The following is a 5,270-nucleotide window of genomic DNA, read 5'->3' as shown; positions in this document are numbered from 1 at the left end:
GTTATAGGAGGACAAAAGGGTTGAGAGAGAGAGAGAGAGAGAGAGAGAGAGAGAGAGAGAGAGAGAGAGGATGAGAAATGGTGATGAGGGGTGTGAGAAGTGTGATGGGTTTTTACAGAGTGTGGAGAGCGTTGGTGGGATGGTTTGAATTTGACGAACACACAAAGGAGGATACGAAGGGGAGAGAAAGAGAGAGAGTGAAGTTAGAGGCTTTTGACAACAACAAGCTCAAAACTTTGTTTTAAAAAATAAATAAATAAATAAAATTTTAAAATAAAAATTATAGAGATCTAAGTCTTCGTTTGGCATTAATTTTTTTAGTTAGTTTTTTTGTATTAGGACTTTCTTAGCCTGACCTTTTAGTCACATTTGGTTTATTTTTTGAGCCTTTTTTTTTTATGAGAGAAAAATATAATGATTATGGTTTAGATATGACATTTTGTCTTATTGACTAATGTAGTCAATTTTATCTTTTTGTATTTTTTTAACCAAAAATCTAAAACCAAACGAATCTTAAATATTCTATCAAAATTTCTACCAAATCCTCAGCTACGTGGATGTGGATCCTATACTTTTGTGTCAAAATTTTGATAGAACATTTAGACTATGCTTGGGAAGAGAGATTTGTAATTAAAAAATTATTATAAATGATCATATCACTTTCTTTATCTTTTTAACGTCTTTTTATAAAAAAAATTAAAATAATCAACTTCAAAATGGGACTTAATATTTTAGCATTGCTCTTTAAAAATGTTAAAAATTTTAAAAATTATTTTAAAAATATATCAAACATCTTAATAATTTATAATTTTTTATATAATTTTTTAAAAAAATCTAAACATACTCTTTTTTTTTTTTTTTTTTTTCCCACTTAAGAAGACTTGGGGGAATAAAATGACAACATTCCTCAGAGGATATCTACCTTTCAATGGTTGGAAGAGTAAAATGACAACATCCATTAAACAAGGGAAAATAGGTATACCATATGTACTTTTATTATATTATTTTTTTTAGTCATAATTAATTTTTTTCTCTAATTATAACTCATAAATTCTTTAGTTATATCTCATATTATATATAATTAAGATATTTATTCTTTTTTTAAATTATGACTCAAAAAATTAAAGTTATTCTATTTTTACTTTTAATTATAAGGTACACCTTTTAAAGAGTGTGCACCATACTGTTTTTCTAAAGGATATCCAGCTTTTAAAGTTAGCATGGTGCTCTTATACTGTGTTTGGTTAAGGGATTTGAAAAGGGATTTAAAAAGAGAAATGAAAAAAAAAAAGTGAAATATGAATAAAATATACCTACATATTACATAATTTCACACACATTTTCCTATTCTTTTTTTAAATCTTTCTTCAAATCTCTCAACCAAACACAGCGTTAATGTATCCAATTTGACCCAATATATAGTAGGGTGTACAAAATATTAAGAAAACCCAAGGCCGGGTTGGTTTGGATTTTTCAATACTTCTTAAAATTATGGATCCGTAAGATAGTTTATGACAAATTAAACCGATTTTCTTTTTATTTCTACTGTCATTATCGTTAATTTTTTTTTAAAAAAAGTTTCTAATGATGCCTATGATATTATAATGGACTCTCTATTTTTCAAATGAATTATTCACTTATTCTTAATGAAGATGAATAGTTGAGGTTGCAAGTTCAGTTACAACATTCCAATTGTTCGTCAGATATTTCATTAAATTTGAATGAAAACTTGACTAAAAATTTCATCTTATACGATGCACTCTATTTCTTGTTAGAAAAATTATAGTACTAAACTATCTGGAAAATATAATTTAAAATTATGCAAACGATTTTTAGGCAAAACCAAAAACTGAAATATATCGATATAATAACGTGATAAAACTTACAATAAGTAAACAGATAAAACCTGATTGAGTCGAGTGTGTGACACTCTTTCATTAAGACAGATTCGTCCTCCCACCGGTGCTTAGGATTCAATGGACGTCTATCTCCCAAGATACAACGATCAATGTCTTACACTAGCAGCACTACTATTACAAGCCTAGCGAACCTCGCAGTGCATGTACTCTCTTTATAGGAAAATTAGACTCAGGAAATATGAAGAATAAATACAAAGTGAAGAAGAAAATGATAATTCACCATCCAGAATGAAGTGAGGGAGATGGAATATATAGACTTCTATGTGACTTTTTAGAAAGGTTGTGATCCTTCAAAAGGACACACCCTTCCATCTCAAGAGACACAACCATTGGAGTAAATTAAAATTCAAAATTTCTAACAATCCCCCACATGAATGAAATTTACGGAAAGGACATGCAGCAACATGCAGACAAAGAGAGAGTACATTAAAGAAATACCCTGCATCGGGATAGGTAGATTTTGGCTTTGAACCTTCCCTAGTGAAAGTCTATCGGACTTACTAGATAATCAGTGGACATGATGCCTCGAACTGTTCAGCCGTTTGTGTAAGCCAAGACAATAGAATTCACACAGAATATCTCTAGACACAGTTTAGTTCTCGCGGTTGTGCCCGTTTTGGCCTTGGGCAAGTCTTGGTGTTTCATGAGTGCTTTAGAAAATTTAGCCTTATCAATTCTCATAGAAGCGGCCCCTTTATACTCATATAGGTGAAAACAGAATACAAAAGAAAAATAGGAAAGGAGAGGGAATGTTTGATTACAAAAATCAAACTAAAAATAGAATTAAATAAATAAAAAACAAATTTTATTTTGTTACAAAAACAAAATTAAAATCTGATTTAAATAAATAATAAAAACAGAAAATAAATAAATAACTTATTTGATTAATATCTTGAATATTATTCTAATCAAGTCCAGTGTTTGACACTGTGTCCTTAAGACAGATTTGTCCTCTCCACGGTGCTTTTAGAATATGGACGTCTATCTCTCAGGATGAAATGATCAACAACAAATAAATGCAGCACTACAATTTATTTGTTCAACGAACACACTAAGTGTTTACACTCATTCTCACAAAAATTAAATGCAACAAAATGAAGAATAAATTTGCAGAGGAGAAGTACGAAATTTCTGGGATACCAAAGATGACATTGCATGTACACCAGATATGTTGCAGCAGAGTTAAATAATATATAAATGTCATTCCCATGAAATCGTAATGAAGAAGATGCCTTAAGCATTTGAATCTTCTTGTTTGTCTTTGTAAAAGCAACATCTTGCCTTCATTTGAATAATTACAATTACAAATTTCTATCTATTTGGTTTGGTTTACATAAATTATTGTTTCAATCCAAACCACATTTGATTTAGATAGAGTTTGTTTCTGTGCTTTCGCCGATGAATCATCCGGGGTCATTCCGGTATAGTCTTCACAAGAATTGCAACACTGGCCATTCTTTTTCATACTCGCCTAATCGATTAAACACTCGATCGGATCGGCGTTGGTGAACTCATTTCGGATTGGAATAGTTGAAGGCGATCTAGTGAAGCAAGTGTTGGCGTATTTGATTTGGCCATCAAGAGAGAGAATTGAGAGGCAATTAACTTACCATTAATTACAGAGAATTGAGTCAAGAGGAATATGATGATAGTGGAAGAGAAGAGATCAAAGGGAGAATTTCGTTTCTCTCTCTCCGCTCAACAATCGATGGATTGTCTCTTATATATACATGTTCATGATTGGTACGCTACGCTTCTGATTAATTCGATTATGTTATCTCTAATCTTGTCAAAATGTTTCTGTGCGTATATATATATATATATGTCATTTGTTATATCTATCATGTTCATAGAAGTTAGATACCCCTCTAGAGACTCTCTCTTTACCCTCTATAATCTCATAGATGGAGGAACTAAGGTGTAACGCCCTCAAAATAATACATATAAACCCACATTCTTGACATGCATAGACATAAGAGAATAAAGCATATTTTCCATTCATCAGAGTGTTCATTACAAAAGTATTACATGTTGACAATAAAAGTAAATACCCTACGGGCTTACAACTTTCCAAGCCAACACTTGGTTACAAAAGAAGAGAGTACTAACTCAAATACATATTAAGCTCGTGACTTGAATTTACATGTAACACCAAAATAACAACACAACACAAAAAGAGTCTTCAACTCCCTGAACCTCCCAAGCTATGTCCTTGGAGGTGACATATCACCTGAACCTGAAAATGATGTCCCATATAGGGTGAGCCACAGCCCAGTAGAGATATACTAAATCAAGCATGAGAAATAACTAAAACATTTAGCATTTGATAGACGACTAACACTTATAAACCAATCTATAACCCAATTCAGTTCCATGACAAATAGCCCATGTTTCATTCCACTTTCCTTTACTTATACCATTTCAATTCATAATCATGGCTCAGAACTTGTCCAAACTATTTAATGAGACTATAACTCATATTAAAACACTTCCATACTTCACAATTCACATGAGATTATAACTCATATTAAAACACTTCCATACTTCACAAATGATACACAGATTTTCTGTATCAATGGAGTCCATCCCCTATCTCCTCCCAAATATCCGGTTTAGGAGTCTATCCCCTATCTCCTCCTAAATCGTGGAGTACATCCCCTATTTTCTCCCACGCAATACACATATTCCAAGTATATAAACACTCATCATATACAAGGATCAATCAATATACATATTTGATGTATTATTCCAACCATCATATTCAATGACATATTCAATGTGATTAGTTTCAGTTTTCCCTAATCAACATACAGTGTCTACAACAATCAAGACTATCCTCCACCGATAGCCAAAAGCAATTATTTCTAAACAGAAAATAAATGCATTATACCAATAGAATATTAACATTCTCATGGGTGAGTGATTAAATTATCCAACTCCACCATTCATCTTTATAATTCTCCAATTTCATAATTCCCAACTTAATTTCATGTTCCCACAAATTAATTATTCAAATTAATTTGTCACATAATTAAGGCATTTTTCCCTAATTCTCAATATCAACCCTAAGGTTCAATTTCTTCAATATAACAACAATAATTTCATTTCTTTCAAGGTCTCATATACACATGGGATTTAATATGTTGAAAACCCCCTTTTTATAAATTACAAATCAAACCCTAACTTCTCCCAAAATTACCCAACAACACCAACTAATCAAAATGACTAAAATTCATGTCAAAACCCATAAGATGGAGTAGGGTATCCCTACCTCGAAATGAAGAGACCAAATGGAGAAGATGGTGAAAACCCAAAGTGCTCCAAATCCAAGATTTTTCAAATTAAAGTGAA

This window comes from Camellia sinensis, chromosome 13, assembly GCF_055761805.1.
Source record: "Camellia sinensis isolate YWXY chromosome 13, ASM5576180v1, whole genome shotgun sequence".
Lineage (NCBI taxonomy): Eukaryota > Viridiplantae > Streptophyta > Magnoliopsida > Ericales > Theaceae > Camellia > Camellia sinensis.
The sequence above is the reverse complement of the archived record's forward strand: the minus strand, read 5'-3'. Positions refer to the sequence as shown.